Raw genomic sequence first — 27,170 nt, 5'->3', positions numbered from 1 at the left:
CATTTTCAGGAATAATTCTAATTTCAATTGACAAATCAGATTTTCTGTTAGTTGTTATACACATCTGTATCTACCATAAGGCTTTACCAGCATCAGCATAAACCTTTAACAGCAAAATAATTAAAAATTTCAGGTATTATTCTAATTCAAATTAAAAAGTTAAATGATCACTCAGACACCATGACAATTTTTGCAGTTTACATAATAATTTCAGCGATTCTGTTAAATTTTCAGGAATTATTCTAGTTTCTATTAAAAAATCCGCAATTTGCTAATTTTGGTACCTCAAATCTACCTCTGTAGCTACCGCAACCAAACCTTTACAATCATCAGTTAGAAATTAGAATTTTCAGACAAAGAATTGGAGATGCGAAATCCTTCGAAACTCGTGGACAATGACGATTTTCGAAAGTCAAATTCCTACGTACCTCAAATTTGCCTCAGAGACTACCTCACCCTCTCCATATTCAATCCAAGTTACTGTAATGTTCTGATATATTAAGGATGTTAAATCAAACCCCCAAACCGCTTCCTAAATTTGGAATTGTCTTTTCAGGTCGGCATTCTTTACATTAAAAATTCACCTTCAACTTCAACCAAAAAAAACTCAAATTTGTAAAAGGGCTAGAGCGGCAAACTTTTCGGATTCTAAATCAGCGCATATTTATTAGTCAGACAGTGAAAGAATCATTTGTACAGCAACACAACTTCCCTAGAACCTCTCCCCCAACCTCACTCTCTATCAAAGCTTTAAGCCCCAAACAATTCTTTTTGCTTTAAACATTTAATTTCATGTTCATCAGCAGACAAAGAGCTTAGAAATGACATATCTAATCAAATTTGCTGGTATTTACTCAATTAACATTTTTTGCCTCAATCTCAATTTCAACCAAAAAAAAACTCGACTTTGTGAAGGAGCTAGAGCGGTAATCTTTTGGATTTGGAATCAGCACATATTTTTAGTCGAATAATGTAAGAACCATTTTTATAGCAATTTGTTTGAGGTCAAACCATATTTTTACTAGACTATTCGAAGTATTAAATTCTTAAAACATGGGAGGGGGAATAATCAAGTCGCTTGCCATTTAATGCACCAAACCATCCTTTTCTGGATCTTCATGTAGCCAGTCATTTGAATATTACTAATAAACTAAAAAAAAAGAATGAGAATAAAACTTCGAGTTAAATTTGAGAAAATAAACTTAAATCATTTTAATTGGTTCAAAGGTCGTAATAAAAGCGAAACAGCTTTTTTACTCTTAAAATGTTGGCAGTGTTCTCAAGACAGGCACCTGTTTAAGAGCCCGTCCGTCACTTTGAAAGCAAAATTAGATCAGACAAAGTCCATTTGCTCAAGGAACTATGACAGACCTTTTCCTGGTTCTTTCTTTATAAATACTATTGACTTTGATGAAGAGCTTAAAAGATATACACAAAAAGGAGATAAGACTGAAGTGAGACCAAGAACAATGGTGCTAATTTGGGGGAGGGGATTGTGGCAATTCCCCCCTAAATTTCTAATATTGTCTTGTTATTTCTATTTCATAGATATTTACTATTTTAGCTATATGCTATGTTAAAGCAGTATTAATAGTCGTTTGTATTTGATATTCTTTTACTTCGTCCTTTCACAGCTAATACATAGTACTGTTACTTTTTACATAGCAGCTATTACGATTGGTAGCCATGCCTCCCCCTAAGATCTTAAAATTGCCTTGTTATTTCTACCTTAGAGCTATTTACTATTTTCCTCGCCATGTTATAGTACCCTGTTCTTAACTGAAAATGTAGTCTCTGAGTAGGGTTCAGTCAATAACCAAGCCCCAACAGGTTTATATTCATTGTTCTTGTGAGTTTTAATTGAAATTTAAGTAAAAAGAAACGTTTTTTTTCACGGTCAAAATCAGAAACAAAAATGAAGAAACCTTAGTTCAAGAAACGGTACTTTTGCAAGAACGCATTATATTAAGTAGATCACCCAACGAATAAACCATCTCTAAATATTAAGTATTTAATAAAAATATACCAACAGCGTAGATTTTAATAGAGTCTAAGCTGATTTTATTCAAATGCTGAAAGGTAAAAACCGGCTATTGTCTGATCTGTAGATCCAAATTCTCGAGTATGTACCATATAATACCAAAGGACACAAAGAACTAGCAATGATGCTAGAGCTCTAAGTGCTGACTTTGTAGAAATAGACTCCTGTACCTGTGATAGTCTTTTGGAAACAAGCGGAACAACAAATGACCAATGTCAACATGAAAGTTTTGCCTGCATGCCTGAACCTGTTTCGGACTTCAGTGACAGTAACAATCAAGAATTTCTCTCAGATATCTCAAGGACGTGGTATAATAAATTAAATAAACCAATCCCAAACGACCAGAAATTGAGCTAAACACTCAAGTCAATCAAGTGACTAGGACTTTCAATTTCTGTTTGAATGAGCATTTTCCCATCAATTTAGGATAATTAGTTCGATGTGATCACCCCTGAAAAAAAATAAACAAGCTTCCTGGCAATCCGTCTTGGATAACATACAAAATTATGTATTGTTTTGGATAGGGTCTTGAGGCATCTGTCATAAGGTTATTTGATTTAATTTGATCACATATTCAGGTAGATCCCTTCCTTTTTACGGGGTGCGACATCCCCCTTTCAAAGTTTTTCTCAGAATAATAGCTTTGGCAGGGTAAATTTAAATTTAGCAAATTTTACATCGTGAGAATCGCATAATAAAAGCATTTACCTTCTATATAGTGTCATGAAAGCTCCTTTTGTAGAGTTTGGATTACAATTAGCAAAAGTTGCTCTTTGCTTTTAGGTTGTCATTACGAACTGCTGGAAAATTTGGCTTTCTTCACTGTTATTCTTTTTTCTTTGACCTTTATGTATCTTGAAGAAAGGTCTTTTTTCGAATACCAAATATAAATCTTCTGGAATAAGTCGATGTTTTGCCAAAATTCTAGACTTTATTATGTTTACGCTTCTCTGCTTTTAGATATCATAATATCCTTTTTGGCCAGTAGCGCTAAGTGGGTTGGTAGCTCCAATTGTTTGCTTTCGAAATAAATAATTATGGTACTTGTGTATTATTCAGAACACACTCAACAAGTGAAGTTAAGTTCTTTCGTGAAAAAATAAAAAAAAACGAGTTTTTTTAACTGAAAGTAATGAGCGACATTAAAACTTAAAACGCACAGAAATTACTTCGTATATGAAAGAGGCTGCTTCCTCATCAACGCCCCGCTCTTTACGCTAAAGTTTGACTCTTTCTCTCAATTCTTCTTTTTAAAACAGTAAAAAACTTTAGCGTAAAGAGCGGGGCGTTGATGAGGAAGCAGCCTCTTTCATATACGAAGTAATTTCTGTGCGTTTTAAGTTTTAATGTCGCTCCTTACTTTCAGTTAAAAAAACTCGTTTTTTTTATTTAATTTCTGAACGTTTTTGAATCAATGCATGTTTTGATTTTGGCTCTCCGCAGAGGAATAATCAAAACGAAATTTGCATATTTTTTTTGGGGGGGGCTAAATGGCTTTCTCATAATTTTGATCGAATGATTTTGAGAAAAAAAGAGCGGGGGCGAAGCCTAGTTGCCCTCCGATTTTTTGGTTAATTAAAAAGGCAACTAGAACTTTTAATTTTTTACGAATCTTTTTATTGGTAAAATATTTACGTAACTTATAAATTAGCTTACGTAAAGAACTTTTGTATTATCATGTTTTTATTACATATATGAGGGGATTTGCCCCATCGTCAGTACCTCGCTCTTTACACTAAAGCTTAAATTTTATCCTAATTCATTAAGAATGACCCCTGAATCACAAAAGCCGTAGAATAAATAGTTGAAATTACTAAAAATACTTTAGCGTAAAGAGCTAGGTATCATAAGGAGGTGAGCCCCTTATATGGGTAATAATTTCTGTTTGTTTTAAGTTTTATTGCTGTTCCTTACTTCCAGCTGAAAAAGCTTTTTCACATTTATTTTTTAATTTTTTTTTTAAATAATGCTAGTAAATCCTGCTCTCCCTTCATGGAAGTTTTCTTTTCCCATGACAAATTCTCGATGGAAAGTTCCCCCAGCATATACCCCTCTTCTCAACCCCTCCCCCCAACTAAAAAAATCCTCCTGAAAACGCCTGTATACTTCCCAATAACCATTACTAGATGTAAGCACAGGTCAAAGTTTGTAACTTGTTGCCCCTCCCACGGGGACTGTGGGGGAGTAAGTCGTCCCCAAAGACATAGTTATAAGGTTTTTCGACTACGCTGAATAAAATGGCTATCTCAGAATTTTGATCCGTTGACTTTGGGAAAATAATTAGCGTGGGAAGGGGCATAGGTGCCCTCCAATTTTCTTGGTCACTTAAAAAGGGCACTAGAACTTTTCATTTCCGTTAGAATGAGCCCTCTTGCAACATTCTAGGGCAACGGGGTCGATACGATCACCCCTGGGAAAAAAAAAAATAAATAAACACGCATCCGTGATCTGCCTTCTGGCAAAAAATGCAAAATTCCACATTTTTGTAGATAGGAGCTCGAAACTTCTACAATAGGGTTCTCTGATACGCTGAATCTGATGGTGTGATTTTCGTTAAGATTCTATGACTTTTAGGGGGTGTTTCCCCCTATTTTCTAAAATAACGCAAATTTTCTCAGGCTCGTAACTTTTGATGGGTAAGACTAAACTTGATGAAACTTATATATTTAAAACCAACATTAAAATGCGATTCTTTTGATATAGCTATTGGTATCAAAATTCTATTTTTTAGAGTTTTGGTTACTATTGAGGCGGGTCGCTCCTTACTACAGTTCGTTACCACGAACTGTTTGATAAACTACGATGCGAAAAATCCACTGCTGTAGAACTTGATCAAGGGAACTCCGGTTCAATCCTACCTGTCTCAAGGGAAATTGGTGTTGTAGGTAATATTATAATAATTTTTTTCTGGTATTTTTCTAGTTTGAAATAAAAACATTAAAACTATTGCTCAGGCATCATAAATACTATTGCAATTTATGTAATAACTTTAGCGATTCTGAACTGAACTTCAAAATTTGTTCAACATTTTTTTGTGTCTTAAAAAGACATTGCTTATACTTAGTAGATTACTCGAATGTGATGTACATTAGCCATTCGTTAAGCTTCTCCCATCAAAAATATGTTAACAATCTCTTAGATAAACCAGTTTAATAGTTATCTTGTGGCAGTGTAATGGATGACTGCTGTAGAACTTGATCAAGGGAACTCCGGTTCAATCCTACCTGTCTCAAGGGAAATTGGTGTTGTAGGGAATATTATAATAATTTTTTTCCTCATGTTTAGGCTGCAAGTCTTCGATGTAAAATAATCATGGCTGTTTATTTCAAAACCTTTCTTTTTACATTTTAGACCTGAGCATCGATTCAGGTCGGTGCATCTCACTAAAAAAAAAGGTTAGACTTGACTTTTCTCTTTGTAGGGTTTTTATTTTTATGTATATGACGTCATATTTATGAGTACATTCGAAAAGCATACATATGTCATATTTGCCTTAGTAGCGATTGTATCGTTTTAAAATGATGCAGGCAAAATTACACAAGGAACCAATTATTGACAAGATAAGCCATAGAAACATTTATGGTGTGTCATAAAAAAAAAATATAATTTTTTAATTGAAACAAGAGAAATACCTAAAAATTTTAAAAGATGTTATATTCTCTAATAGGTTATTTCCACTTATAGTATAAAAAGAGATACGACAGAATAGTGAGAACCAGTGAGCTTACAGTTTTCACCATAACAAAATTAACTTAATGAAATCGAATTACCGGAATTACATCTATGACGAATGAAACATTATGAAAGGAGCACGGCTCAGTGTTTTTAAATAGCTTTATAGTGCCTAGAGTACAAATAAATAGCCTATACCTAACAAAGGATTACAATAATTCAAAAGCCTTGAAAAAAGAAGAAATCTTAAACCTTGCATAGCTGCTTTTAAAAATGATTTTAAAGATTACTGGGTTTGGAAGGTTGATATGAAGATATATTCAGTCAACAATAAAAGAACAAGTGATACCGTAGCTGAAATACAGAATGTAAAGAAGAAGCTAAAGAAGGACCTATCCCTAACCACGGGCAGCATTCAACCCACAAACCTCTGATCAAGTGGCACACTTTCATCCACCGTACTGTAACAAGGTAATCAATATTTGATTGTTCCACAGAACTGTGTATATAACTTAGATAAAAGAATCGTAATGGTAATACAACTGTTTATTACAAGTCATTGAGACTCCTCAACCTTCTATGAGTTCCCCGGGGATCCCTCCATTTTCCCGAGGAAAGAGTAGCAGCATGCCGAGTGCCGGGACCTGGCTTCAAAATCGGCTACCTGATTTTTCTCTTAACTTCCATATTGACATTTCTGGCCGCTAAAACGATCTAAAAAGGTCACAGCTTTAAGCAAGAACTTATATTTTTACCATGGTGTTTGTATCAAACCTATGGTGACACCGTGACATCAAGAAGAGGCCCACATTGTCTGCGGTTACAAGATAAGTGACAATGAGAATCAATATATACAAGCCTTTTGCGCAACCATGCTGGGGCCCGGTCTCAAAACCAATTTCATATTTATTTTTTTTTTTTTTTAGTTAAAACTGATAAATTGACATTTCTGACCACAAAAACGATCTGAATAGGTCACACCTTTCAAAAGTTCATATTTTTCCCAGAGTGGGTATTTTAAACCTATGGTCATGTCGTAAAATGAAGAAAAGGCTCAAATTGTCTGCAGTTACAAGACAAGTGACAACAACAATCCATGTATGCCGCATGTCGAGTGCTGGGGTTTAAATTGATAATGCCGAATCGCGTCGAGCTTCCGGTGCTAAATGGATGATATGTAAAGAAATATCTTCGAAATTTACCTTCTAATGCGAAAGAACTATGTCCTCTAACGAATTAGGATCTCCTAAAGATAGTCCAGAATTATGGACATACGCTTCCGGCTATTTCAAAAACGGTTGACAGCAGTGATGTGAAGGAGGTGCTGGAATCTCCACCACAAAACAAATATCTGAAGATTATAAGATATATATATATATATATATATATATATATATATATATATATATATATATATATATATATATATATATATATATATATATATATATATATAAACTTTTGTCTTACTAAAGTTTTTATTCTAGCCACCAGCAGATGAAAAAATACATTGCTTCTTTTTAAGTAAAAAGTCATGAAAAATCGAGGATCTCGCATCTGTCACAATTTGAAAAATTACGAAGAACAAATACACCGTTCTTTTTTTTGGCTCCTTACATTTGAGAAACAAAAAACTACCCGACCTAACCCTGAGCATTTCCAAAGCCATTGGCTTTCCAAAAATATGTTTTTACCAATGTCAGAGAGGGCATAACTCCCTATAGGTGGAAAATTTTGAACAGTCTATTTGTTAATAAATAAACTTCTTAGCTTGTGGTTTTAAAAGAAGGATATCTACAGTCTCGTCCCTACTTTTGTTTCGGGACTATCTTTCGCCCACTGCAGGTAAACATTGGCTAAACCCTGCTAAGGCCATACAACAACATGGGTCGAGCCAGTGCAGGGGAGATTTGGGGAAAATGGCTATTTGACCCCCCCCCGCCCTCTCGAGCGTCTAGAAGACGACAAACATCCAAGAGAACGAAGTCATAAAATCTTGTGGGAAATATTATAACTATCTGGAATATTTTTTTACCCCTACCTATAATCACCTCCCCGTCTACTGGCAAAAATGATTGATTGCCGTTTGTTTTCTCTGTTTCTTTAGACTTGACACGTTTTTAAAGAAATCTTTGTTGCATGTCCACACCTTTCCGTAAATTTCAACTGACTTTTTTTTTACTTTCTTTTTAATTATCACAATTTGTCAGAATATTTCCTTTCAAGATGGTAAATATTTTTTTACCCGGAAATTGATAATCAGATCATCTTGGATAAAAATTAGCAAAAACAGATGTCACACCTAGTTTCGACAAGACCGTTGACAAGCTTTGTTAAAAAGAAGACATCCTTCAAGGTCCTGGTAATTATCCAGGTTCTACTAGTTCCTTAGAAGAAATTGCGACATTACGAAGGCAACCTCTTGGTTCCCGTCTATTTCTGTCCAGTGTTAATTTACAAGCTACTGCGGGGGAGAACTTAGTGCTTTAGTTTCGTTTGTGATTTCAATCATGGCAGATATTGAAGTGCAAGTCTCTGTTGAAAAGAAAACAAAGAAAGTGAAAAAGACCACCTCTTCGAAGAAAAAAGTAGAAGAGGTCGAGGAAAATTCCAAGGAAAATGTTGCACCTCCAACCAAAAATGAGGATAAGTACGAGCAAAACCAAACCATTTTGATTAAGTTAAACATATAGCTTATTTGACCAAGTGTTTCATTTTTGCACTCCGAAATAATGCATAACCAAAGCCTAGCATATAATCGGAATCTCTAGCCTTTAAAAAATTTATGTGATATATTTTAAAAATCGGTACATACAATTAGATACATTTTGATTTCGGAAAATGAAATGAAGCTGATTTCATTAGACATATTTTTATAAAATGTCTATTATTAATATATATATTTTAATATATACATTTTTTTATTCTAAGCTTTGGAAACAAAGCTCCAATAATCTAATGAAATTTCAAAACATATTTCCCAAACTATTTTAAACCCTTATCAATCACGATTCTGCCCAGGACGAGCCCCGGGGTTTTTCATCATGCCTCATTTGTACGGCATCTTTTTTTTTTAATTTTGCTTTTAGAACGTAAAGTTTGCGCTATCCCGTAAAAAGTGGCACCCTTCTAAGGAGAGCGGGGGAAGTAGACACTTTAAAATAACTTCCCTGGATATAATAAAGCCTACGGCTCTGAATTTCTAATTCAACTAACTCTATTACTTTCCAAGATTATAAGAAACCCTAAGACTTATAAACCCTAAGACTAACCCTAAGACTAAACCCAAGAAACCTTATACCCAAGAGCTAGAATTGTACAACCTCTTTTATAGAATAAACTTTATTTTCAGTTTTATATTAGTTTGGCACTTAAGAGTGAACTATTAGCAACAAGAGATACAGTAATTTGGGCTTATGTTTCATTCTTCTCCTAATATTTTATGATGCAAACAATCCGGCCCCAATTCTGTCAAAGCTTCTATTTTCTCTGTTTTATTCCAGAAATTTAGGGTGCTGTGGCCCAAGACTCTCTCTTAAATGATTTACGGAAATTATTATGTTTCTTATAGAACTTATTTGATTGAACAAATTGATCCTTGGTAAGGCCTTGAAAATTAGAAACTAAAAAAAATAATAAAAAATAAAGAAGCACTTAATTACCATAAAAAAGATAATAAAGATAAAAATTACTTTATAAGTTAGACATCTGGGTTAAACTTGAAAAAGCATTTTTGTTATATTTTTGCTTTTAGTTTATATGCTTCTCGAAAAGGTTTGGTTTTGCTCGTATGTTTTCATAATGGTAAGAATTATGTTCTCTCTTTTTTTTTGCATGCAAAACATTGACAGTAACGGGCAAAACTTGTGTACTAAAGGATTTTCAGCAGTTTATTTGAAAATAGTCTAGGGTTCGAAACATTTTCAGCAGTTTTTCAATAGCTATTATCACGCCTGTAGAGACGGGAAATCCCCTCTTCGTATCAGATTGGCCCGAAGGATACTAAACTCTTGAAAAACTGGGAAATAGTAGCATATAATTGCACTTATTCTTTACATGGGCTGAATTTTGCTGTAGTTGAGTTTTGCTGGGTTGAAATTTGTGAGATTTTAATTACTTGGACTGATTATTTCTCGGCTGAGTCTTGTGCTGGTTGAGTTTTGGTGGCTTCATTCCTTCGAAAGGTAGAATTTTATATGGCTTGAGCTATGAGTAAGTTGAATTTTGTGTGGATGAGTTTTGGCAGATTGAGTTTTGGCCGATTGAGTTTGGTAAGTAGGTAAGGTTTGGTAAGGTTTGAGTTTAGTAAGCAGATTTTGGCAGTTTAGGCTTTGAGAGTGTTTAAAACCTTCTTTAAATCATATTAAGCGCGTGAAAAGTGTAGCTCTCTTAGGCAGTCCTTCTACTTCAAGAGATTATGCCTTTTTGAATTTTTTTTCAGGGAAATAAAAATCTGAATAATTTGTGTTTTTAAAGGGCTATTTGCGACCCCTAAAGCTAAAAATTTAACTGTTTGTATTAAATCTTCCTTGTAAGTTTATCTCTTACAAAATGCAATCGTGTAAATTTCAACCCAGTAAATTCATACTAGCGAAAGTCAGCTAACACGTGAAATTTGGATAAAAGAGTAGTGGAAACAGCGATATTGAGTAATAGCGATATTTTATATCTGATAATGCACTTTCCCTCAAGATTGCACACCTTCTTAGATACGTTCTCACATCTCCTCTCCTCAATTTTCGGATATATTCCTCCTCCGTCAATTACTCATGACATGCAACTTGAAACTGAACCAATTTATTTTTAATTTTGGAATCAGTAACAATTATGTTTTGTTTAGGTTAACAATGCTTTAAAAATCAACCTCTTAGAGCTTTCGTCAGTAATTGACAATGTATTATTTTGGAAATATCTTTGCTTGCTAGTGAAAATGTTCCAAAGACACACGGAAGACATTTTCAGTCTCATCATGGTCTCAGCTAGAGAAGAAACTATGATAAGACTCTGCTAGGTTGCAGGGATAGCTGCAACTTAGTAAGCAACGTAACTCATCAAATGTTACGAGACAGAGATGATTTAGCCAGGTTTTAAAAAAGGGGGAAATACCCCCAGAACATCAATTATGCTTAATGAAAACGACACCATCAGGTTCAACAAAACAAGGAACCCTACCATAGAGGCTTCAAGGTCCAATGCACGAAAATGGGGAATTTTACATTTTTCGCTAGAAGAAAGATCACAGATGCGAGTTTTTTGTTGTTGTTGTTTGTTTGTTTTCCCCTGGGTTGTTTGTATCCAGCCAGTGGTCGTAGAAGATCGGGAGAGGGCTCAATTGACTGGAGGTAAAAAGTTCTAGTGCTCTTTTTGTATGACTGATAATATTAGAAGGTAGCTAGCCCCCTCCCACACTCATTTTTCCCCAATGTCACTCGATCAAAATTTTGAGATAGCCTTTTTTCAGAAAAGTCGAAAAACTTAGTAACTATGTCTTTGAGGAAGATTTGCCCCCTACAGTCCCCGGCGAAAGGGTCACAGGGAATGAACTTTGTCCATTGTTTATATATAGTATTGATTTTTGGGAAGAATTCAGACGTTATTCAGGGGGTATTTTTTTAGTGGAGGGGTGTCATGTTGGAGGAACTTTCCATGGAGGAAAAGAGTATATTATTCTAATTAAATGACATTTGTGATTCAAGAGTCATTCTTAAATAACCGGAGCAAAAATTAAACTTTAGCGTAAAGAGCGAGGTATTGAGGAGAGGGTGACCCCTCTCATATATGTAATAATTTCTTTTCGTTTTAAGTTTTAATGTTTCTCCTTGCTTTCAGCTGAAAAAACTTGTTTTTTTTTATTAATCTAGTCAGGAAACAACTTTGTGTGAATGACCAGTTCAGTTTTCTCATTTACTAAAGGTAAATAGCTTTAGAAAAGTGTAAATGAAAGGCAATTATATTTTGTTTACGGTTTGATCAGAAATCCACTTTCAACTTGAATAGCTACTGAAAAACCCTGCTCAGATTGTTGTGGTTAACCTCATCCGTTTTTTAGCTTCCAAGAATTACACATTAAGTTGATAATCTTTATTCGAATTGTTTCATACAGATTTTCACTTTCGTCAGAAAACTTCGTCATTTACGGACACCAGCAAAAGGTGGGTTGACAACCCTTCTTTTGGAAAGAGGAAAACACACAAAAAAAAAAAATACATATGTAAAGAAAGCTGACGGAATGAGAAATGAAACTATGTACCAGTGAGGTAAATACATTATTTCTTTTAACACTTCACACTTGGGAGACTTCCTGGCGACAGAGCTCATGTCATAAGCTTTGTTAATATTATTTCAGGATATAACAGTTTATTCACATATTCATATAAAAACGTCTATATTTATGATTAATTTGGAATTTAGCTTGGTTTTAATTTCCTACTTGTATCTTGGAAAAGAACATTTGAAGCGGCAATGATTCGGTTTGAGACGCCAATTATAACACTAATTTTTCTCAAGCATTATCTATTAATGCTGTATCTATGGATCTTAAAACCAAGCGTGTTTAATACTGCTCTAATGCATTGTAGCTCTCATGCACAAATATTTGAAATTATTTAAAACCGATTTAATATTTTAACCGAAATATGCATATTAACAGCTCGTGGTAACGAACTGTCAGTTACATCAAAAGAATCACATTTTAATGCTGATTTTAAATATATTAAATAAAAAAAACAAGTTTTTGTAACTGAAAGTAAGGAGTGACGTTAAAACTTAAAACGAACAGAAATTACTTCGTATATGAAAGGGGCTGCTTCCTCATCAACGCCCAGCTCTTTACACTAAAGTTTGACTCTTTCTCTCAGCTCTTCTTTATAAAACAGTAAAAAAAAACTTTTGCGTAAGGAGTGGGGCGTTGATGAGGAAGCAGCCCCTTTCATATACGAAATAATTTCTGTTCGTTTCAAGTTTTAATATTACTCCTTACTTTTAGTTAAAAAAACTTGTTTTTTTTATTTAATTTTTGAACGTTTTTGAATCAGTGTATGTTTTGATTTTAGCTCTCCGCAAAGGAATAATTAAAACGAAGTTTGCATATTTATTTATTTTTTTTTGCTAAATGGCTTTCTCATAGTTTTGATCGAATCATTTTGAGAAAGAAGGCGCGGGGGAGGAAGCCTAGTTGCCCTCCGATTTTTTGGTTACTGAAAAAGGCAACTAGAGCCTCTAATTTTTTACGACTGTTTTTATTAGCAAAAGATATACGTAACTTATAAATTGGCTTACGTAACGAACTTTTGTATTCTCATGTTTATATTACATATATGAGGGGTTCAACTCATATATACAGTCAGTACCTCTGAATCACAAAAGCCGCAGAATAAATAGTTGAAATTACTAAAAATATTTTAGCGTAAAGAGCGAGGTATTAGGAGGAGGTGAGTCCCTCATATGCGTAACAATTTATGTTCGTTTTAAGTTTTAATGCTGCTCCTTACTTCCAGTTAAAAAAAAAATTTCATATTTATTTTCTCATTGTGTTTTTTTTTAAATAATGCTAGAAAATCCTGCGCTCCCTTCATGGAAATTTTCTTCCCCCATGACAAAGTCCTCCATGGAAAGTTCCCCAAACATGTCCCCTCTTCTCAAACCCTCACCCCAACCGAAAAGTCCCCCTGAAAACGTCCTTAAACTTCCCAATAACCATTACTATATGTAAGAACTGGTCAAAGTTTGTAACTTATAGCCCCTCCCACGAGGACTTTAGGGGAGTAAGTCGTCCCCAAAGACATAGTTATAAGGCTTTTTGACTATGCTGAATAAAATGGCAATCTCAGAATTTTTATTTGTTGACTTTGTAAAAATAATTAGCGTGGGAGGGGGATATGTGCCCTCCAGTTTTTTTGCTCACTTAAAAAGGGCACTAGAACTTTTCATTTCCGTTAGAATGAGCCCTCTTGCAACATTCTAGGACAAGAGGGTCGATACGATCACCCCTGAAAAAAAAAAAAAAAAAAAAAAAACAAACAAACAAATAAACACGCATCAGTAATCTGCCTTCTGGCAAAAAATACAAAATTCCACATTTTTGTAGATAGGAGCTTGAAACTTCTACAATAAGGTTCTCTGATACGCTGAATCTAATGGTGTGATTTTCGTTAAGATTCTATGACTTTTAGGGGGTGTTCCCCCTATTTTCTAAAATAAGGCAAATTTTCTCAGGCTCGTGACTTTCGATGGGTAAGATTAAACTTAATGAAATATATATATTTAAAATCAACATTAAAATGCAATTCTTTTGATGGAGGTATTGGTGTAAAAATTCCATTTTTTAGGGTTTTGGTTACTATTGAGCCGGGTCGCTCCTTACTACAGTTCGTTACCACGGTCTGTTTGATAAGTTTGTTTGATCAAATTACAAATCAGAAGTTACTAACCTGAAAAAATTTGCCTTATTTTTGAAAATAGGAAGAAACACCCCTTAAAAGTCATAAAATCCTTAAAAAAAAATCAGACCATCAAATTCAGCCTACCAGAGAACCCTTCAGTAGAAGTTTCAAAATCCTATGTATAAAAACGTGGAATTTTATATTTTTTGGCACAAGACAAGTCACGGATGCGTGTTTGTTTGTTTATTTGTTTGTTTTTCCCAGGGGTGATCATATCGACCCAGTGGTCCTAGAAGGTCGGGAGAAGGCTCATTCTAACGGAATTTAAATGTTCTAGTGCCCTTTTTAAGTGACTAAAAAATTAGAGGGCACCCAGGCCCCCTCCCAAACTCATTTTTTCCCAAAGTCACCTGATGAAAATTCTGAGATAGTCATTTTATTCAAAATAGTCGAAAAACCTAATAACTGTGTCTTTGGAGACGACTTACACCCCCACTGTCCCTGTGGCAGGGGCTGCAAGTTACAAACTTTGACCAGTGTCTACATACTGTAATGGTTATTGGGAAGTGTACAAACACTTTCAGGGGTATTTTCTTGGTTGGGGGGAGGGTTTTATGCTGGGGAACTTTCATGGAGGAACTTCTCATGGCGGAAGAAACTTTTCATGAAGGAGGCGCATAATATTTTTGTATTTTCTTAGAAAATAATGAATAAATAAATATGGAAAGTTTTACAACTGAAAGTAAGGAGCAGTATTAAAACTTAAAACGAACAGAAATTATTACGCATATGAGGGTTTCACCTCTTCCTCCTAATACCTTGCTCTTTATGCTAAATAATTTTATCAATTTCAACTATTTATTCTACGGCCTTTGTGATTCATGAGTCATTCTTAAGGAATTGGGAAACAATTTATGCTTTAGTGTAAAGAGCGAAGTATTGAAGAGGGGGTGAACCCCCTCATATACGTAATAAAAACATAAGAATATAGATGTTTGTTACGTAAGTTAATTCGTAAGATACGTATATTTTCACTAATAAAAACGCTCGTAAAAAATTAAAAGTTCTAGTTGCCTTTTTAAATAGCTAAGAAATTGGAGGATAACTAGGCCTACTCCTCCGCTCCTTTTTTCTCAAAACTGTCCGATCAAAACTATGAGAAGGCCATTTAGCCAAAAAAATAAATTAATATGCAAATTTCATTTTAATTCTTCATGTGCCGAGAGTCAAAATCAAAACATGCATTAATTCAAAAACTTTCAGAAATTAAATAAATAGAATTAAGTTTCAGTTTTTTAACTGAAAGTAAGGAGCGACTTTTAAACTTAAACCGAACAGAAATTAGTCCGTGCATGAAAAGGGCTGTTCCCTCCTCAACGCCCCGCTGTTTACGGTAAATTTTCTTACTGTTTTAAAAAGTATAGTTGAGAGAAAGAGTCAAACTTTAGCGTAAAGAGCGAGGCGTTGAACCCGGGATATAGGGCAACAAATAGAGTATGGCAACAATCCTGGTTTCGAGAAAACCCAGGATATATGGCAACAAATAGCGAAGAAAAAAAATGAAAAAGATCAAATACTTCCTTGTGCTCAGAAAAAGAGCCTCAGTGTGGTCGTAAAACCGATGTGCGCTACACAACAATTTGTAAATTATATAATATCTTTTTGACATAAGTAAACACCCAACTCGCTTAGCTTACAGACAAATGTTTCAGACTAAGTGCTTGGTCTATAGCTTTGCTTGAAACTACTCATTCATTTGGATGGCCTTTCTAAGGAGAATATCCTAGCAATGCCCTGTGCCGATTTCTCAACAGTTATATTCATCAGTATGCCTAAAGCCCATACCTCAATATAGTCATACCTGTCGGTAACCCGAAAATTGCGCACAACTACAGCGTAAATTATAAAACTCGGTTCATAATTTTTTGATTTGAATATTGTTCGACTCTTAAGTCTATTAAATAAATAAAAAAAAAATTTTCAACTGAAAGTAAGGAGAGATAATATAACTTAAAACGAACAGAAATTATTCTATATATGAAAAGGGCTGTTCCCTCCTCAATGCCCCACTCTATAGGCTAAAGTTTGACCTTTTCTAACAACTCTACTTTTTATAACAATAAAAAAAACTTTAGCGTAAATATGTTTCACGGGAAAGAGAAAAGTCAAATTTAGTGGAAAAATATTAAACAAAATGTTTTTAAATGCACAATATTTCAGAATATGTAAATTGTATTAAGTCGAAACATAGATGTTGAACAAAATCAAAAGGAACTATGGGTATCCAGGTTTTCAAAACTATACATCTGTAATATATCAATTACATCTAAGAATATTCGGTCGGAACGTCAGGAGGTGCGGAGGGGGGCTTATAACTAATTCAAGAGACATTCATCATATCTCGGTTATCAAAAGGCCCATCTGCAATGCCGTCTGAATCAAAAGACGCTGACTTTGTGATCACATTTCCAAAAGGCTTATCTACCATGTATATGGAACTACTAAGGGTATTTAACTGAAAATCTTAGAAAATAATGAACAAAGTAAAAAAAAACCGTCCATCCAGGTTGTCAAAAAGGCCTATTTGCGAAATCTCAGGAACGGCAAGTATATTAAGTTAAAACCTTCAGGGAATGTCGAGAAAATGATGAAATAAATCAAAAGTTACTATGCATATCCAGGCTGTCAAAAGGGTATATAAGTAACGTCTTAGTGACAGCTAATGGTAGTGAGTTGAAATTTTTAGGGAATGTTAAGGAATATTTTTAAATAAACCAAAACACTATATATGCATCTGGGATGTCAAAAGAGCGTATTTGCAATATCTCACAAACAGCTATGGCTATTAAATTAAAAGTTTCAGGGGATGTGGAGGATATATTCAATTAGGTCAAAATACCTTAAATGCCTCCAGGCTGTCAGAAGGTCAGATGTGCAATATTTAAGGAACATATACAAGGATTAAGTTTGATCTTTCAGTGAATGTTGAGGGAATGCCAAATTAAGTCAAAAGGCACTATATGGATCTAGTTGACCAAAAGAGAGTATTTGCAATAATTCGGAAAAGGTAGAGAGTAACAAATTGAAACTTTCAGACAATGTTGAGTGGGATGTTGAAGTACCGTAAGAGATGCTGTGTTCATACAGGTTTTATAGGGTGTTTCTGCAATTTATAGGTAACGGTAAAGGATATTTAGTTGAAAATTCTAGGGAAAAAACAAATCCAAAATAAGTAGAAACTGAAATGAATAATCAAGTCAGACTTAACCAAGATTTAACCAGACTTAGCCGTTACCTAATTTATAAATAATGGTAAAGGGTATTTAGTTGAAAATTCCAGGGAAAAAACAAATCCCAGAACAAGTAGAAACTGAAATGAAAAATCAAGTCACCCTTAACCAAGCAATAAACTTTAAATTGATAAGAGCGGTTGTGGCGCTACTGACTTTCTTCTAAATCTTCTAAAGATTTTGCGTCACTTGTGCCTTGCTATAAACAAAATACCTTGTAAATATTTTCTTTTTATGATGATAACATGAATCACCCAAAAATATTTAATAAATATAACTTACAGGGAGTGAAATCGTTTTCCTTCAAATATTTAGCTTATTTTTATTAGTTTTTTCCAACCATCTCAATATTTATCTTGATTTTATTTGATTTTTGATTTTTTTTCTTTTTTTTTAATGTTTTCAAAGTTAAGCCACACAATTCAAAATACTTATAATTTTCATTCAAACATGAATGATGAAAATAGCTTTTAGAAGGTTTAGAGAGGGGGGGGGGTATTCATTTTTAGTTTTACTCATTTCACGGTTGTTTTTTTTTTGTCTTTTATAATCCATTGTCTAAAAATGTAATGTTATTGATTATTTTCATTTCTGTTTGTTTTGAGTTTCATTCGTACCATGAAACCCTCAGTTTTCACGGGTTTCGTTATAATTTTGCGTCGTTGAAAATTTTAATTATTAAAGGACTTTATTTCTGTGCGGCTTAGGATTTATTAAGGTTCTTTACTTTAAAAAAAATCTCTTTCGATGATTTTTCTTAATTAATGATAAAAAAAAGGCCAAAGAAGGCTTAAAAAAAAGATACAATTTAGATACATAAGCATGAATTTCTTTTGGGTAGGGAGAGAATATAAAACGTATTTTATTAATTCAAAAAAGAAATGCCGGTAAGTTTGAGAATATTTAGAATTTCGGGGAAATCGAGGCTGGAGCTCCCCCAACCTGTATAAGTAGAGTGTATATTAAGTTCCACTAACAACAGTTGTATTCTTGCTTTGTACTAAGACTGAATTTGAATACCGTACATGGAATGCATCCAAGTATACAAAAAATTAACTTATATATAACTAAATTTCTATACATGGAAATATATTTTGATTTATCCTACACAGTTCAATGGTGTTTTTAATCATTGGAACTTGTGTCAGAATTTTGTCCTATTTGCGCTCTATCTTAAACCAGACACACGAATCCAAAAACAGACTTGAGTGCTTCTAAACGCTTCTGGAAAACTTTATGGTCTCAAGTATCCCTTTAAGATACCGCCAGATACTCTTACTCCAAGGTACGGATCACTGAATACTAACCAATTGGAATTTCGGTGTCTAACAGTAGGTGATATTCGAAGCGGAACTGTACCCTTCAAGACGTCACTTCTTTAATATTAAATTTAGAAAAATAAGTTTTTTCAACTAAAATTAAGCAGCAACATTAAAAATTAAAACGGACAGAAATTATAACGTATATGAGGGGGGTTACTCCCCCTATACACCTCGCCCTTCACGCCAATGTTTTTTAGCAATTTAAAAAAAAGCTTCTTATTGTTCTAATTAAAAGAACATAGCGTTTCAGGAGTCATTCTTTCAAAATTGGGACCGAATTCAAGCTTTAGCGTAAAGAGTGAGGTGTTGAGGAGGAGAAACCCCGTCAATTACGTAATAATTTCTATTCGTTTTAATTTGTAATGTCGCTCCTTACTTTTATTAAATCTCTGACCATTTTTTTTCAATAATGCCAGGAAATCCGGCCACACCTCCACGGAAAAATCCCTCCTTCTGACCGATTTATTCTCTAGACAAGTGATTCCCAAACTGTGGTACGAGTGCCCCTTGGATGTACGCCAAAATGTTTAGGGGGTACACGACCAGCCAACACCAAATAAAAGAACCCTTTAACTCTAGGACTGGCAATTTTATTTATATTACTTAGTACTGGTAACTGACAAGGGGCACCTAAAATATTTTATTTGTAAAAGGGGGTACATTGTGTACATAAGTTTGAGAACCTCTGCTCTAGACAATTCAATCTTGGTGAAAATTTACCTCGGACACTTACCCTTAATATCTCCACGCGTGAAATTGAATCAATGAAAGCAGGACACGAGAAGAATCTCGTATAGGAATGCTGGAAAATTTCACCAGTTTAAAATTTCCCCTGAAAAAGTCACCCCCTGAAAAATTCCCTCCTTACGACAAATTGTCCTTGTAGAAAATCTCGCCTGTAGATAATTCGCCCCACCCCTCACCCGGAAAATGTATTCATAGTTTCCAATAGCAAATACTACACACAAGCAATGGGCAAATTTTGTAGCTTAGAGACCTTTCCCCAAGACTGTAGGGAGTCAAGTAATCTCAAAAAGATATATTTATTCAGCCTTTCAATTATGTTGAACAAAATGACTTGTTCAAAAATATGACCGGACGATTTTGAAAAAAAGGGCCGTGGGAAGAGGCCTTGTTGCCCTCCAACTCGTATGATTACTAAAAAGAGCACTAGAAGTTTTAACTTCAGCTAGAATGAGCCCTTTCGCAACATTTTAGGACTACTGGGTCGATACGATCACCTCTGGGGGGATAAAAACCAAATAATCACGCATCCGTGATCTTTATTCTGACAAAAATTACAAAATTCCACATTTTTGCAGATAGGAGCTTGAAACCTCTACAGAAGGATTTTCTGATATGCTTAGTATGATTGTGTGATTTTCATTAACATTCTATGATCTTTAAGGGGTGTTTTCCCTTTTTTGAAAATCAGGAAAATTTTCTCAGGCTCGTAACCTTTGATGGGTAAGATACAACTTAATGTAACTTATATATTTGGAATCAACATAAAAATAGGGTTCTTTTGGTATATCTATTGGTATAAAAATTCCGTTTTTAAGAGTTTAGGTTACTATTGAGCGGGGTCACTCCTTACTTGCAGTTCATTACCACGATCTGTTTGATGATAATGAATATAGTAACAAAATTGTGGTTATATAGGTCCATCAACTAAGGGTGGGGTAATTAGCCCCTAGTCTTACACCATTACATTCTAGATTTAGAAAATAACTGTATTTTAGTTGAAAAACTTTTGTTTTTGGTATTTCAATTGAACATCAAAGAAATGACAAAACTGTCCCCTTGAATAAATAAAATACATCTTGAACCCATCCCCCTACATTTTGTAAATGGGTTTCTGATATCATTTACCTTTGCTCATTCATTCATTTACTTTCATCTAAACTTTTAAAGTACATAAGCAGAAGACCCAAGAAGCCAATCTTCCAATAAGAAAAAAAAAGCGTAAACATCAAAACGTGTCAAATGTGTTAATCATGTGAAAAAGTATCCTATGCTGATTAAAAAACGGGTGTAAATTGATATAGAACAAAGGGATGGTTGTCTTCTCGGGATGTCATTTATCCTCATCTTGGCCTAAGTAAGACCTCAACGAACATCTATTAGCGATATTTTATTCTGAAAGTTATGGGAAAAGAACCCCTGCCCTTCCTTTTTGATTTTTAACTCTATTTTTGATTTTTATGGCATTTGGTATCTACCAAATAACATATGCGATTGCAAATTCTGTCGGTCGGTCTGTCGGTCTGTCTGTTCCGGTTTTGCTAGTTTAGGCACTTCAAGGTAAGCTAGGACGATTGAATTCGTCAGGCGTATCAGGAACCAGACAAGATTAAATTAGAAATTGTCGTTTCCCCGATTCCACCACCTGGGGGGAGGGGGATTGGGGGAACGGTTAAATCGGAATAATTGGAAAAAATGAGGGATTTTCAACTTACGAACGGGTGATAGGATCTTAATGACATTTAATATTTTGAAGGATATCGTGTCTCAGAACTCTTATTTCAAATCTCGACCAGATATGGTGACCTTGGGGGGAGTTGGGGGGAGGGGAACTAAAATCTTGGAAAACGCTTAGAGTGGAGGGATCAGGATGAAACTTGGTGGGGAAAACATACAGAAGTCACAGATACGTGATTGACATAACCGAAATGGATCCGATTTATTTGGGGAAGTTGGGGGAGGAGGGATGATTCTGAAAAGTTAGAAAAATGTGGTGTTTTTAACTCACGAAGGAGGGATCGGTTCTAAATGAAATTTCATATTTACAAGGACCTCATAACTCAGATCTTTTATTTTAAATCCTAAATGGATCCAGTGTCATTGGGGTTGGGAGGGGGAACCGGAAATCCTGGCAAACACTTAAAGCGGATAGATCAGGATGAAATCCTTTGGTGGGAAGAATAATAACAAGTCGAAAATACGTGACTAAAATAACCAGACCGGATCTGATCTCTTTGGTGGAGCTGGGGAGGGGGACGGAGTAATTCGGAAAAATTAGAAAAAATGAGGTATTTGTAACTTACCGGCCGGAGATCAGATAATAATGAAATTTGATATCTAGAAGAATCTTGTGCTTTAGAGCTCTCATTGTAAATCCCGACCAGATCCGGTGAGACATTGGGGGGGGGGACCCAAATTTTCGGAAAACGTGAAAATTGAGGTATTTGTATCTTACGAATGTGTGATCAAATCTTAATGAAACATGATATATAGAAGGATCTTATGTCTCAGATGCTCCGTTTTCAATTCGAATCAAATCTGGAGACATAGGGGGTTGGAGCGGGGAAACAGAAATCTTGGAAACCGGAAATCTTGGAAAAAGCTTAGAATGGAGAGATCGAGATGAAAATTGATGGAAAGAATAAGCACAAGTTAAAGATACGTGAATGATATAATTGGAAGGGATCCGTTCTCTTTGGGGGAGCTGGGGGGTGTTAACTTGGAAAAATTAGAAAAATTGAGGTATTTTTAACTTAAGAACGGGTGACAAAATCTTAATGAAATTTGATATTTAGAAGAAACCTATGTCTCAGAGCTCGTATTTCAAATCCCAACCAAATCTGTTGGCATTGGGGGAGGGGGAAACCAGAAATCTTGGAAAACGCTAGGAGTGGAGAAATCGGGATAAAACTTGGTTGGTAGAATCAGCAAATGTCGTAGATATGTGACTTATGTAACCGTACTGGATCTGCTCTCTTTGAGGGAGTTAGGGGGTGGGATTCAGTGCTTTGGCGAGTTTGGCGCTTCCGGACGTGCGAGGACGAGGAAAATTGGTAGGCGTGTCAGGGATCTGTACAAATCGATTTGATAAAGTCGTTTTCCCCCATTCGACCATCTGGGGGGCTGAAGAGAGAGGAAAAATTAGAAAAAATGAGGTATTTATAACTTACGAGTGGGTGACCGGATCTTAATGAATTTTGATATTTAGAAGGACCTCGTGACTCAGAGCTCTTATTTTAAATCCCGACCGGTATTATGCCTCTGATTTTTCCTTTTAAATCTATCTCTTGATTCTTAGAATTTTGCTAGAGCACATACCATATGAGCTCTTGGCTCTTAGCTCTTCTGGCATCGTCACAAGTGCCATATGAGCTCATAGATCTTGTTAATTCTATTTTTAACAGAAACTACTTCTTTGTGCAGTTTTCTAGTTCTTGGTAATTTTGTACGTCAAATTTAGAAGAAAAAGCTGGGGTAATAAATACCAAAAACAGCTAAAAACATACTTTCCTGAGAAATTGCCTACGGATTATTTTGGGTACCCGGCTGACTGACCGTATTGCAAACAGTAAGCTGCACGAAACATTTGGTTCAATCCCGCTTTCTAGGGCTATAATGAAAGAAAGGTTGAGATGGCTAGGACACGTTCCGCGAGTGAAGGATGACAGATTGCCGAAAATTGTCCTTTTTGGCTAATCGTCTAGGGCTAAACGGCCAAACGGTCGTCCTCGTCTGGGGTGGGAGAATGTCATAAATAAATATTTAAAGGAAATGGGAACCTCCTGGAAGGGTATAAAGAAGGAGGCTCTGAATATATTGGTTTGGAAGAGGAATGTGCATGGCTGTGTTGGCCTCAGACGGCTTGGTGCTGTGGTGAGTTATTAGTAGTAATAGTAGTAGTAGTGTTAGTAGTATGAATTTATTAAAGATCGATCAAGAGGACAAACAGGCATTTCAATTTAATGTCCTTGGGCATCTTCAGAAACAACACATCCCTCCTCCATCCTATTTTGTTTAGCTGGTCCAAAACTCAAAGATATTGGAAGTTTGTCCCATAGTTACTCATATACTTCATAGAATTTCTCTACTGTTTTCGTAGAATCAAAAAAGCTTGTAGTTGATCTCTTGAAGAAAAAAATGCTTATGCAGTATGTTTGATGAGCATTTGCTGAAAAAGAGATTTGCATAATATGTTTTTGAATCCATATTTTAGCAGTTAGTCATAGGAAACATTAGTTTTTTTTGTTTCTGGCATTAAATCATTCTGGAAGTATTTAGTAATTCTACTGACAGTGGGGTCTGCAGGTAGCAAAGGGACAAATCACACAGAGTAAAGCCAAGCCGAAATTGAAAAGTTAACACTTATATACATTTCATTTTAAAATCATTCTAATGAATAAAAAATTTGTTACGTGATGCTTCTAAAATATTTCCAACTAACCTTAAGATATAAAATTTTTGCATAAATTTAGAAGTCACCTAATTTATGAATTTGGAGCCAATCACTCGAAAATAGTTACCACCCCGTTTGTATCTAATCAAGTGGTCCTCAAATTGCGTTTCTCTTTTGGCCGATATGGGTCTTGTGTAGCCCTTGGGTCTGGAGTAAATTAAGCCAAAAATGCTCATGTTATATTTATAGAGACCATGCCACAAGTTTTAGCTTAACTTATCCTTAGAATATTTACATTTTCAAAATAATTGGGCATTTTTAAGTTTGTTTGTTGAATTTTGATTAAACAATTGCTATCTATTAGTAATTACAAGTAACGAGTTAATTTTTTTTTTAATCAACAGTGGAGAATTAACTAAAAAGACATTTATTTCCTTTCCAGAAGAAAATTGTTTGAATCAAATACCCATTTTCAGATACTCATTTTTGGGTATTTGAATGGGTTTCAAATACCCATTTCAAAGTTACCCATTTTGTAAATTCAATCTGAAAGGAATTGTTTTAATTCAACATAGATGGCTTGTTTTTTTTTCTGAATAAAAAATGATTGTTAACCCATATTTGAAAAACAAAACTTGCTACTCCTGAATTCAAAATGATTAGGTTCATGTTACTTTCTGATTGAAATTATCGTCTAATATTACAAGTAAAAATAGCTAGAGAAATAAAGCAAAATTTTATTTTGACGGTATCCTTAATTTTACAGGACCTGACCATCAAATTCATTTCATTTCCTCTGGAAAAAGAGAGCAAATTTTCGCTGTACATCCAAAATTTTATACCATTAACATTTAAGTGTTAGAATTTTTTATTCGTGTTTGAAATAACCTCTTTTTTTAAGATCCGTTAAATTCTATCTTTCCATTTTATTTCTACTTGTTAACAAGGTATCTTTGATAATATAACCATTTTAAGGAGATGTTTAGCTTTTAATTTTTACTTCATCATCTAACGGCATTGTTCCACTTCAAGGTGTCTTCTATGCAATTTTATGTCATCATATATGACACTCATTGGCCAGTTTCTAATAAAAGTCTTTTTATGCCTAGAGCGGTAATAATGTTTAAAGGTCTGAGTAAATCTTTACGGGGCGAATATGTGCCAATATCTTGGATAGAGGAGAATACCCCTTAAATTTGATCCCCTGAACGCTTCCATGTTCGCTTCCAAAATTATTAATACTGCTCTCGTAGGCTTACTTAAAAAATTTGCATATAGGTGGTCCTGTGAAGCCCCCTTCCCTGTAAGCTTGAACCGGTGGGCACCACAGTCCTGTACTATTTATCATCAGCAATTATTGAATCACTGCCTTGGTTAAAATAAATGCTCCAAAACAGGACCGAAGTAAGCTTTTTTTGCTTTTTCTTAATTTGGCTATAAATGTAAATAATTTTGAAAATGGCAGTCTGGTCTAAGAAACTATTATAAATTAATTGGGCGGGCCAATTATATCATATATGAAGAGCAGCATTTAATATTCACCGTATGACCGCCCAAAATAAAGTGGCTACTCTTTCTCCCTTACCAAATATAATTTATTGAGTGCCCCTTGTTGCCCTTCCCGATAAATGTAACACATTTTCCCACTACGTCTACATGCTGCTCCGCTAATCAGCTTCTATTTGAGCGAGGTGCGGCACAGTATCAATGGTTATGGTACGTGTCAGATTGGGTACATGATTTTTGGTAAAAGATAAACATGCAGCGAAAATGGATTCAAAACCTCCTCCTCTTCTAGGAATGTATATGGTCAAAGGGAGTATTGATTTCAATTAATTTGACTATAAATCCCACAATCTACTTTTAGTCATCCTTAGACAGAAGATAAATGAAGATCCAAATTTGGAAAACGATGTATATGCCCTATTAAGGCAAGATATTCAAAATTAAAACGATGACGTAAGCTGTTAAGCGCGTTTTGAAGAAAAACTGATCCGTGCTCAAAAAACCTACAGGGCTAGACTGCGATTTGGACAGGCTATTATTATCATAGTCACAAAATAGTTACAGAAAGGTTTTGAGATTTAGCAGTTAATGAGTAATAGGATAAAGTTTGCTTCTGGCTTTAATATCTCTGTGTAAAATGAAGGGTAAATGTGTTTGTGAATGTATTTGTACTAGCACCATGTAGGGTATTATTAGCCATTAATCGAGAAGGACATAACCAAATTGTTTAGTCGAAAATTATGCGAAATAAGTTTATCCTTAAAAACGAAGCTAAAACCCAATTAAGCGGTGCTATTTAAGACTCAACTTTAGCGCAAGCCTTGCAAGTGCGCATGATTCGTTTTTGAGGCAGGAGGATAATAATGAAAACAAGTCTTTATTCAATAGTTTTGATATGAAATGCCTGTAAACTTGGGAAATACTAAGAATTTCGGGGAAGCCCCCATTCCCAATAACATTCAGCAAGGATGACGCGGATTTGGACTCACCAGCCATAGAGAGTCATCTTACATTAAGATGATGTTGCATAGCCTGTGTAAATTTTGCTATTTTGAAGACGACGATTAAAAATAATTTGAATTAATCATGAAAGTTAAAATTTTACAAGATAGGCTGTTATTAACATTAGCATTTTGGTAACATTTACCTTTAACGACCAATATTTTATGTTGGTAAACTGTCTACTGTGATAGGCACTACACACATGAACAGAGTTACTGGCGTAAAATAGTTTTGAAATTCAGCTCCTGAATTTCCTATCTTTGTAAAAAACTATTGGTAAATGTATTGGTGAATATATTTTTATGATCACCATCTATTTTTCTGTTAATAAAAAAGGGCATAAGAAAAAGAATACACTTATAAGTAGCCTTTAACCTTGGGAAATTCAAAAAATTTCCTTGAGGGCTTGAAAAGAGAGCTTGTTTTTATCCATTTATCTAAAGTGTTTCGATTTCTATTTTTTCCAACATCGGTGAATTGATCTTTTGGTCAAATTACACTACCGATGCCACTCTCCGTGTGAAAGGGTACCCTCCAGTTTCCCCGTATACATATGGAAAAGCTATTATTTTATTAAAAAGTTTTTATTCTTTTGTCTTGCAGAAACATCAGTCAGGGATAAAATTGCAGATAAATGTATTTCAACCATTAGTTGGAGAATATTTCCCATGTTATTACATTGTTCGTATATTCTTGATTAAACTTGTTTCTTCCCCGTTAGACTCCCCGATTTTGATTTCCCGGATTGAAAAAAAAAGAAAAAAAATCCCATTCGATTCCCCAGTTATTGCCCTTTCCAAATAAGATAAACGCTGCCAT

General features: G+C 34.7%; 1 protein-coding gene and 1 long non-coding RNA gene across 3 annotated transcripts in view; one reads left to right on the top strand and one right to left on the bottom strand.

Annotated features, from left to right (window-relative positions):
• LOC136042260 (uncharacterized) overlaps positions 1 to 3,097 on the bottom strand; it is a 43,395-nt gene extending 40,298 nt beyond the window's left edge. The window contains exons 1-2 of the long non-coding RNA XR_010621221.1: positions 2,750 to 3,097; positions 1,083 to 1,150 (exon numbers count right to left, since the gene is read on the bottom strand). This is a non-coding gene — a long non-coding RNA (uncharacterized LOC136042260). The remainder of the gene's footprint in view (positions 1 to 1,082; positions 1,151 to 2,749) is intronic.
• Positions 1 to 27,170, top strand: part of LOC136042256 (prickle planar cell polarity protein 3-A-like) — a 236,940-nt gene that overhangs the window by 157,731 nt on the left and 52,039 nt on the right. The window lies entirely within an intron of this gene.

The sequence above is a fragment of the Artemia franciscana genome, unplaced genomic scaffold, assembly GCF_032884065.1.
Source record: "Artemia franciscana unplaced genomic scaffold, ASM3288406v1 PGA_scaffold_89, whole genome shotgun sequence".
NCBI lineage: Eukaryota > Metazoa > Arthropoda > Branchiopoda > Anostraca > Artemiidae > Artemia > Artemia franciscana.
The sequence above is the reverse complement of the archived record's forward strand: the minus strand, read 5'-3'. Positions and strand labels throughout refer to the sequence as shown.